An 11710-nucleotide genomic window follows, 5' to 3' on the forward strand; every position below is an offset into this window, starting at 1 on the left:
GTAGATGGACCTAGGTTAGTATTATGCAAGCATCAGTATGGCTCACAGCTGAGGAAGACTAATTTTAGGAAAGCCTCAAGCTTATAAGAGACTGCTGGCTAACCTACCCAATCTTTGCACCCCAAAAAGACATTATCTTTATTACCTTGGAATATGATCAAATCTGCTTTGGGGAAAGGCGGAGAAGCTTTTTTAAGAGAGATTTTATTATTAGGAATGTAATGAATGTAAATGAATCTACTTTCTGGCCAAGAGGTGGCACTATCTCTAATTTCTATGACTGTCTACAATGCAAACAACCTTGAATAAAATTGTCAGTGCCCTTTGCTTAAAAAACCCAGATAATGTAAAAACAATAGAGTTCCAGGGAGAATGTTCTTCCAATACTTATCAGTTATGTATCAACCTGAGTTTGGACTTTTGTCAAAGATGAAAAGAGCTACTGATTTCAACCAAAAACTACCTTCCACTTTATACAAGCTGAGATTATAATGATGAAAAGTCATCAAGTGAATCATGTTTCAAACTAGAGTTTGCATAGAAGAATCCAATTTGCTATGTATCTTCAACATTTAGAGAGGGGGGACATATTTGATTGCCCTTGGTATTGTCATTTGTTTAAAACATAATAAATTGTGTTCCTCATACAGTTAAGGTCAGAGTTTTTAATTCAGGAAATGTATTGAGCAATTATCTATGTGCAATGCACTGGGTTTAGCACCATGAAAGAAGCAATAAAATCCATCAGATCTGGATTTCAAGTTGAGTTCTGTTAGTTACCTGTTGGGCCATCTTGGACACATTATTTAACCACTCTGAAAAATAGAGAAGGATATTTTCCTCCTAGTAGAGCTATAGAAAAAATATTAAATTAGATGGCACTTTTAGTACAATTTAGTAATTGTTTTTGTTGACTGCCATCATGTTGGCCCCTAACTCATGACAACCCCATGCACAAGTCCAGACTGGACTGTTCTGTGATCCATAGGGTTTTTATTGACTGAATTTGGAGACTACATCATCAGGCCTTTTTTCCTACTCTGTCTTCATCTGAAATCTCTGTTGAAACCTGTTTAGCATCATAGCAACAGGCAAGTCTTCACTACCAGATGAGATGAGTGGTTGTGCATGAGATACAATGGCTGGGAATCTGACCTAGTTCTACTGCCAGAGGCAGAAAGGAACCACAAATACCTTCTCAGATAATAATAAAATAATAAGCCCAGTGCCATCCAGTCAGTTCTGACTCATGATGATCCCATGTATTCCAAAACACAACTACTTCATAGGATTTTCTTGTCTGTGATCTATACAAAAGCAGATTACCAAGCTTCTGGGTGGATTGGACTGCCAACATTTACTAAACGATACAAACCATTTGCACCACATTATAAAAGTTAAGGAGTCCTGGTGTGGCCCTGTGGGTTAATTCACCACATTGCAAAGCAGTTTGAACTGAAAGGTTGGCGGTTCTAGCTCACCAGCTGCTCCTTAGAAACCGTATACAGGGTTGATATGGGTCAGAATTGACTCGACGGCACTTAACTACAATAACATAAAAGTTAAAGAAGAATCCTGGTGGCACAAATGGTTAAGTGCTTGGCTGCTAACTGAAATGTTGACAGTTACATGTAGAAACAATGGAGATCCAAGTAGAATGCTCTTCCAATACTTACTAGTTATATATCAACCTGAGTTTGGGCTTTTGTCTAAACTCAGCAGCACCATTGTAGGAAGACCTGGTGATATGTTTCCAACAAGATTAAAGCCAAGAAAACCCTATGGGGCAGTTCTACCTGTCATATAGAGTTATTACGAGTTGGAATTGACTTGTTGGTGCCTAACAATAATAGCAAAGTGAAGACTGAATTTGGTTGAAAGTAAAAGAATACTTTTCCAGTGTTAAGTAGGCCAGCATTAACTTAAAAACATATGGCATTTCCTTTTCTTACATAAAAAGGACAGATATAGACAACCTAGAACTGGTTCAGCTACTCACTAATGTTGCCATGGATAGATTTTCTCTGCCTTCGTGTTGTTATGCCTTCCATAGCACATGGCTCTTGTTATTATTATGGTCAATGGTTATTGTTCCTCCAGGTCTGAATCTGCATTCCGGAAAGGAAGTAGGTGAAAAGGCTAAAAAATGTTCTACTTTCAAGCTATGTATTTTAACCTGGAGGGAATGCCCTTCTCAGGGATTCATCCTAGTACACATTGGCAGATTCTGGATTAGATAGCCAGTCTTAGTTGAAAAGGAAGCTGGAGGTGGAATATTTTTAGTTGGATACTCTGTTGCCTAAGTGGTCCTAGTGACACAGTGGTTAAGTGCTCAGCTGCTGATTGACAGGTTGATGGTCCAACCTCACCAGTCACCCTAGAGGAGAAAGATGTGGCATTCTGCTTCTGTAAACCCTATGTCAACTTCACCCCTTTGGAAATCCTATGGAGCAGTTCTACTCTGTCCTATGTCCTGAGTTGCATTTGCCTTGAGGGCAAAAGCACAGGTACCCTATTGCCCCAAACAAAACTGGAATTCTGTTAGCAAGAAATAAGGGGGAATGGGTACTGCCCAGCTGACTGAGTGTGCCTGCCACAGACATGTCCCTCTGTCCAAGCTGTCCATGCTCCAATATGGCACTTCAGTGAGCAATAAAAACTTTCAGTCCTGGTACTCAGTGACTCCAGTTGGTTATCCTTTTTATTGGGCATTTATACTTATATTTCAAAAGGTTAATTCTACTTGATCTAGTGGTCAAAGGACAGCTATATTCCCGGCTTCCAGACATTGAGAATATTATAATTGGTGAAATGGAATTAACATATCACAGTTAATAGATCTACTAGAAAATCTTATTACCCTTACTTTAGGTAGTCTAATTACTTTATATTTTAATGTCTTATTTTTCATTAATAGGTACTAAGAGACATCTTCTATGAATTGACTGTTAGCATTTTAACTTTAAACTTCTGTTTCCATCTTTCCATTATCAAGAATTTGTCAGCTGGGTATCCAAGCATTCTATGTAGCCTAGATTCTTAGATGTGAACTGACTTATTATGTTCATGAATATTCATTTTAACTATTTCCTATAGAGCAAATGTTACTAAAATATATTTCTCACTCCTTAACCAGAGGATACTAAAAATAATTTCCCTTAATTTTGATGATTCAGAATCACCTTTTGAGCATCAGCCATGAAATGCTATAACTATCGATTGTTGTAAACCAACTCATAGTAACTCTATGCACAACAGGATGAAACATTGCCTAGTCCTCTGCCAACCTCACAATCAATAATATTCTAGTGCTATCTGACAGTGTTCCACTGCTATTCATTAGGTTTTTAGTGACTAAATCTTCATAAGTAGTCTGTCTCTCATTCCTAGTCTGTCTTAGTCATGAAGTTCAGCTGAAACCTGTCTAACATGGGTGACCCTGCTAGTATTGAAAATACCAGTACATAGCTTCCAGAATTACAGCAACATGCAAGCCACCACAATACAACAAACTGACAGATGAGTGGTCTTACCAATACTATATAGTATAAAACTTCCTATTGCCAACTTACTCCATATTTACTTTGGCATAGAGTGAAGCATGTTTAACTGTAAGACCCTTTGGGTCAAATTAAGGGGCCCCTCAAGAGCCTTCATCATCCTCAAAGAATTCAGTTGTGACATCACTAGTGTTGCATCTTGTTTTTGACCTTTCATTCCTGTTCAAATCATTATTTTTAGTGTCAGCCATTAAAAATAATAGCTAGACCATGTATACTAACCTACGAACCTGCCCCTATTTCCTTTCTTCTCAGTTGTGCTAATTTTATTTACAACATGATAAAGGAAATCTCCTTTTTTTTTTTTGGAGGGGTTTTGAGTGGACATACTCTAAAACAGAGGACAACAAACATTATCTGTAAAGAGTCAGGTAGTAAATATTTTAGACTATGTTGATCATGAAGATTCTGCCACATGTTTCTCTTCTTCTGCTCCTCATATTTATTTGTTTTTAATTCTTAATTTAGAGAGCCATACAAAAATAATCTCTGGGCTGAACTTGGCCTGGAGCTGAAATTTGCTGATTCTTGATCAAAGTACATTTTCTTTATTATTAGAAAAATAGTATCCAAATTATTTTGAGAATGGTGCCTAATTTTAAAAGAAGCTTTAAACATTTGTCTCAGTATGGTGGTGGTGTGCTGCTGAGTCAGTTCCGACACTTAGCAATCTGTATAGGGTATCTGAGGCTGTAAATCTTTATGGGAAAAGAAAGGCTCATCTTCCTTCTGCAGAGCACCTGATGAACTTGAACTGCTGATCTTGTGGTTAGCAGCCCAACACGTAACCACTGTGTTATCAGGGCTCCTACTTGTGGTGCAGTGGGCTATTGTGTCAGACTGCAAAGTCTTTTGAACTACAAGATCGGTGGTTCAAGCTCACCAGCTGCTCTTTCAAAACTCTATACAGGGTTGCTATGGGTTGGAATTGACTCCATGGCACTTAACAATTCTCAGCATAGTTATTAACAGTAACTCTCAGCATAGTTATTTATTTTTATTTGAAAATATTTACATGTTTTACCAAACTGACAGGTTATATTATATAGCATGCACAAAAATATAATAATTAAAACTATGAGATAAAATGTGGCTATGAACTGGAGATCTAAAATTCTTTCTGTGTCTTAGGAGATTACCTTGCTTATTTCTTTGGGTTTCTACTTTTCATCTTAGAGTTTTTTCTATTAGAGGAAAAAGATGGCATTTCTGCTTATATGATGCCAGCCCATAATTTTCTAGATCTTAATATTTAGCTTTTAACTTGAGTTTACTTTAACCCAAGGGAGCTTGAATCATTGGAACCTGCCAAAATAAAGGCTGAAAAACATTTTAAGAATAAAGAGAAAAATAAAATTTCCCTAAAAACTTTTCAGAGAATAGACTATAGTAAAAACAAAATCAGCTTGCTGAAGACTAGAATTCTCTTTCAGGACCGTGACTTACTAATGGTGTTTCACTAGTGAATATACAGTTTTAAATGTGACACTTTATTCTGAAATGCCAAGGCTACCTATCAGGAAAGAGTACATAGCTTAGTTAAATGCATGTACTTATAAAACTGTTTGAATTTGTTAGTGAGCAATAGCCTGGAACCTGGGCATTTCCAGATTGTTTTCTAAGAACCAATATTAGGCATGTCCTCCATCAGACTCCAATTAATCTGGGGTCCATGAATTCCATAAGTGACTGTAATGAATTTTAGACTATTAATGAACACTTTAAAGATTTACCAAAATGGAACATATGAACGCAGTATGTGTATATTTCTGGGAATATGACCATATTGTTGTTTTTGTTAAGTGCCATTGAGTCAATTCCGACCCATAATGACTCTGTAAAGGGTTTCCAAGGGGCAGCTGGTGAGCTTGAACCACCAACCTTGCAGTTCAAATGACTTTGCAGTCTGATGCATTAGCCACAGCACCACACCGGGACTCCATGGCCATATTAAAGAAACAAATATCATAATACTTTCAAAGACAACATTTAATATAACTGTTAACTTCACTGTTGTTGTTAAGGACTGTCATTTGTGTTCCAAGTCATAGCGATACTATGTACAGGATTTCCAAAGCTGTAACTTTTTTATGGGAGCAGAGAGCCTCCTCTTTTTCCAAGTAAAGACTGGTGGATTAGAATTGCTGATGTTGCAGTTAACAGTCTAACATGTAATCCACTACAGCACCATGCTGACCTGAAATAGAGATTTCTGAGAAAGAATCATACTACTACCTCTTACTGGGACCACACATGTAAGAGGGCTACCTGGATATGCTGCTGGTGTCTTTGACAGGATGAGATGAGACTAGTTCTGACAATGTTGGAGTCTCTTCACAATGGAACAAACTTTCACTGCTGGGGTGAAGAAGCATTGCTGATGTCCTACTTACAGGAACAGAAAACCGACAGGAAATCTACATATAGGAGCAGATTTCTTTTCCCTTCTCCAGTCTTGCAGTCTCCCTGAAGTGCTCCCTATTGACAGAGCATAACAGGCACCAGCTGGCAAGCAGAAACGTTTGCTGTATAGCAAAGAAGCATTTGTTTAAAGCTTGATCATTAGCCCAATGGTTTGTAGCATTAATCAAATTCATAAAAAAAAACAAACTAGGATCGCAGACCTTATTTTTGCTGTTAGATGCTATCTAGTCAGTTCCAATGAAACTCTGTCTGGTCTTTATTGTTGTTGTATTTTAGCTGCTGCCATGTGTCAATCCATTTCTTGGGTGGTCTTTCTCTTTTTCACTGACCTTCCCCTTTACTAAACATAATGTCCTTCTTCAGTGACTGGTCCCTCCTGATAACATGTCTGAAGACTGAGAAACAAAATTTCGCCATCCTGACTTCTAAGGGACATTCTGGCTACACTTCTTTCAAGACAGATTTGTTGGTTCTGGCAGTTCATGGTATTTTCAATATTCTTCAATATCATAATTCAAATGTAATGATTCTTCAATTATCTTCCTTATTCATTTCCCAACTTCCACATGCCTATGAGGCAATTGACACTATCATGGCTTGGATCAGGCACACCTTTGTTTTCAAACTGACATCTTTGCTCGTGAATACTTTAAAGAGGTCTTGTACACCAGATTTGCCTAATGCAATGTGTCATTTGGTTCCTAATTGCTGCTTTCATGAGTGATAATTGTGGATGCAAGCAAATAGAGTTTTTTGACAATTTCAATCTTTTCTCCATTGGTAATGATGTTATTGATGGTCCAGTTGTGAGGATTTAAATTTTCCCTACATTGAGGTGTAATCCATACTGAAGGCTGTAGTTGTTGATCCTTACCAGTAAGTATTTTGAATCCTTTTTGCTTCCAGTAAGCAAGGTTGTGCCATCTGTGTAACACATGTTGTTAATGTGTCTCCCTCCAATTCTGATGCCACATTCTACTTTATATAATTCAGTTTCTCGGGTTATTTGCTCAGTATACAGACTAAATAAATATTGTAAAAGGATGCGACCCTGTGCATACCTTTCCTGATTTTAAACCATTCAGCATCTCCTTGTTCTCTTCACATGACTGTATCTTAGTATATGTACAGGTTCCTCAAAAGCATAATGAAATGTTTTGGAGTAAACTTTCTTTGCAATGCTATCCGTAGCTTGTCATGATCCACACCACCAAATGCCATGGCATAGTCATTAAAGCATAAGTAAGTATCTTTTTGGTATTCTCTTTCAGCCAATATCCTTAGTTTCACATCCTCTTCTGAATCTGGCTTGAATTTCTGGCAGTCCCTGTCGATGTATTGTTGCAAACATTTTTGAATTATCTTCAGCAAAATTTTATTTGCTTTTGATATTGATGATATAGATTGATTATTTCCATATTCCACTGGGTCACTTTTCTTTGGAATGGGCACAAATATAGTTCTCTTGCAATTGGTTGGTCAGGTAGCCGTTTTTCAAATTTCTTAGTATAGATGAGTGACTGCCTCCAACACTGCATGAGTTTGTTGAGAGATTTCAACGTGTATTCTGTCAATTCCTGGAGGCTTGTTTTTCAATAATGCCTTCAGTGCAGCTTGAACTTCTTCCTTTAGTATCATTGGCTCTTGATCATATACTACTTCTTGAAATAGTTAAGCACAGATCATTTCTTATTGGTACAGTGACTCTGTGGATCCTTTCCTTCTTCTTACAATGCTGTCTGCATCATTCAATAATAGCTTATAAAATCCTTCAGTATTGCAACTTGAGGCTTGAGGTTTTTTTTTCTTCTTCTTTTTCTTCTAGTTCTTTCAGTTTGAGAAATGCTAGTGTGTTCTTCCATTTTGGCTTTCCTAGTGACCCTAAAACAGCTGCACTACTGTCCCATGTGTACCCAACTTTCTTATATGAATCAACACATCTTTTGTTTCCTTTAGGCTTATCCAAGTTGAGTTTCTCTCACTGGTACTTCAGAGACCTCCTTCTAAAGTGAATCTAATGTTCTGCTCCTGTATATGCCATTTGGACAAATAACTTCTTAGTGACTCTTGCCATAGCAGTAAAAGAGTGAAGATACTTCTCTCACAAACTTATTTAAGTAGTTAATGAGGTTAGTGGTTCAAACACACCAGCCCCTCTTTAGAAGAAAGATGAGGTTGTCTGTTTCAGTAGAGATTTAATGCACTGGACTACAAAGTTGCTTTGAACTGCAATGTCGGTGGTTCAAGCTCATCAACCACTCTTTAGAAAGCCTATACAGGGTCGCTGTGAGTCGATACCTACTTGCTGGCATTTAGCAACAACAACATGAGTAGGAATTGACTAGATGGCAATGTGGTTTTTTTTCTTATTCAGAAATTCTTTTTTGAATTTTCAAGCTAGGTGCCTAAGATTATGCAATTATTCTACTTATAATAAATAATTTAAAAATAAAAATACAATAAAATTGCTTTAAATGATTGAACAATAATCTTTGCCTCATCAATACTAAGAAATAAGAAAGTAATCAATTAAAAAAACCAACAACGCAAATGATACTTGAAAAATATCCCCATTATAGTCAGTAAATAAATAATTATTAGGGAGGGAAATGGCTTTATAAAAGTTTTATGCCTAGCTCCTTGTTCAAAGATAGTATTATTAATTTGATAAATTCAAGCACATAGTACACTAATTGAAATGGGTTGATCCTAATTGGCCTTCTTGGGTAACCAAAATAATTGTGCTAATTGTTCAGCTGTTGGACTTATGCGGACATTGCTTGAGACAATTTTCAAGCTGTGTTTCTGTGGTAAGACAATGTTGTATGATAAGAACACGCACACATTTCTATGTTGGGCACCAGCCTTCACCTGAGTTTTAGGTTCACATACTCACCTGCCTAGTGGACTATTCACATAAGTGACCAACAGGTACTTCAATCTTCACACATCCAAATGAAAATTCTTAACATTATCCCGAGCAAAACCTACTTCTTCCTTTGTTTTTTGTTTTTCTATTGCACTAAATGATACCCAACACCCACCCATTTCTCAGGCCCAAATCCTGAGTTATTTTTGATTTCTGTTTATAGTTTACATTCATATCCATTCCACCATCAAATTCTGTTGTATCTGAAGGTTACCCAGCTCTAGACACCATGTTTCAGAACCTATTGCATTCTCACTTGGTCAAGTCTCCCTCACTTCTCCTGGACCTTCAGACTGCTAACTGGTCACTCTTCTGCCTTTGCTTTTTCAGTTATCCTCTACAAGGAAATTACAGAAATAATTTAAAAACACAAATCATCTCCCATATCTCCCTTATTCAAAATGCTCAAAAAATATCCAACACACTCAAAAGAACACCCAGATGATTTTTATTTTCTTATATACAATTTTCTGTTTTCTATAATTTGCATGTATTATTTTTATAATCAGAACAATAAACTTTTACATTTTTGTTTTCATAAGAAATGTAATGTTTTAATCACAAATTGAAGTGTTTCTTGGTATAGCTTTGCTTTCTTTAATCATTTGGTTTGATATACATGCTCTGATGCTCATTTCTTTGGCTTTGGCTTTGATGATGTCATTACCTGTTGGGCAAAAGATAATACTCAGTGACATGAGGAGATACCATAGCATAATGTGAAAAGCATGAATTTAAACTACAAAACCTCAATTCTAGCTTATTTGACAGCAGATAGTCATGTGGTTTTTGTTACAAGTTAACTTAAACTTTCTGTCCCACATTTTTTTTTTTTAAAATAGAACTTACGATGTCTGACTTCCATATGTTGTAGGGTTTTTGTGAAGTTCAAATAGCTAATATAGTTGAAATTGTTTGGTGAAGTGTAAAACACTCAGTGAATATTAGTTAAGAATAATAGAATTACACAGTTATTGTCAAATGACAAGTACTAAAATCTGCAGATGGGGTGATGAATTACCTTAAAACATTCACCAAAGTGAATTAAGGGTTCAGCTGAGTATTGCACTTGTCATGTGCTATAATAATCCAGTATTTATATGCATAGAGGATGGTTATATTAGTGGATATCAGATGCTAACTGAATAAAAATTACAATGACTGATGTAGTGGTGGAACAGCCCTGTTCATCAGAGGAAACAGCTATTAAATTGCTATTAATAAGCCTTTCAAAGCCTTATTGTTCTTTCTTTTAAGGCTTCCCCTCCAAATTTTTGTAGTGGACCAAGAGTTTTTTTTTCTTTAGTGCTTATTATGTGTTGCTTCCTTGACTGACAAAATTAGGAAATGGTTCTGTTGACAAGAAGGATCCTTTTCACATGTTCAACCTACAGCTTTCTGACAAGGCTACCAGCTGAACCCTCTCTCTACACTCAGATCAGGGCGGCTTTCCCACCCACACTAAACTACATACTCTTAGCTGCTCCCTCAAGGGATATGAAAACGTCCATCAATAAGCAAGGGAGAGTTTTCTCTTAATGATGTGCTTTCTTGTTGGGAGCAGCTGAGCCAAAGGTTGCTGACGTGGGGGTAGTTTAACCGAAGGATTGCAACTAAACAGCTGTGGTCCAAAAACTCGGGCTGCTTACAAGCCAAAGTTCCCCCCCCCTCCTCACCACCTCCCCACTCCCAAAGAATGCCTCACAGATCTGGGATCTTGCAAGATCTTTCCTTATACTTAGCTATGCCCTTCAGCTCAGCCTGCACAACATTCTAGCTGCCTTATATCTGTTTCATTAGCAACTGTTGTTGTTGTTGTTAAGTGCCGTCGAGTCGGTTCCGACCCATAGCGACCCTGTACAGGGTTTCCGAGGCTGTACATCTTTACGGGAGCAGAAAGCCTCATCTTTCTCCCGCGGAGCAGCTGGTAGTTTCGAACTGCTGACCTTAAGGCAACTACATTAGCAACTACATTCTTCTAATAAAGTCCCACTTACTGCATGCATCAAAACACCAAATGTTATTCTTTTCCCTGCTCCCAAGCACCTCCCTTAAGCTCTGTATAAAATAAACTCACTAGCTTGGTCAGTGTCACAGTATCTCCATCAAAGTGCTGTGTACCATCTAGTCTCAACGATTTCTATTTTCAAAATATGTCTTGTGTATTCCTTTTATTTCTAATCACCCATCACCCCTACTCGGGTTTGATCTCTCAGTGCGGGTCGCTAAAATAAGCCAATTGTCAAACACAGCAGTTGGCTCCAGTTGTGTTGGCTCCAGCAGTTGTGTTGGCTCTAGCAGTTTGGTGCCCAACGTGGGGCCCAAGTACAGGAAAACCTTTAAGCCAAAAACAAAAAAAGCTCCAAGGTGCGTGCATTCAGATAAGGTACAGAATAAGTTAAAGCTGGGTGTAAAACACTGAACATTCAGGGTCAAAGGACCTCCATTTGTTTGTAAATATGCTGAAGGCCCTATTGAGGGCCAAAAAACTTCTGTTAAAAGTGTTCAGCTTGCACTTTTAAAATTTTATACAAAATACCTGTCCCTAGTTCCCAAAGGAAGGGACTGTATATATAAATATGTAGAAAAAGGTCAAAAAGCAGTTGTGTAATCAGTATACTATTAAAAAACTTAAATAACACTTTTTACATTTTTTTTTTTCTTTGAACACTTGTGCATAAAAGCTTAAATCTCTGGCCTAACTTTAAAAAAGCAGTTTCTAATTTACAGCCTAAGCTCACAAAAAATTTGCGCCTAACAGTGCAGGCTTATAAAAAGCTACGGTCCCTAAGTCATT

Source organism: Chrysochloris asiatica, unplaced genomic scaffold (genome assembly GCF_000296735.1).
Source record: "Chrysochloris asiatica unplaced genomic scaffold, ChrAsi1.0 scaffold00019, whole genome shotgun sequence".
Lineage (NCBI taxonomy): Eukaryota > Metazoa > Chordata > Mammalia > Afrosoricida > Chrysochloridae > Chrysochloris > Chrysochloris asiatica.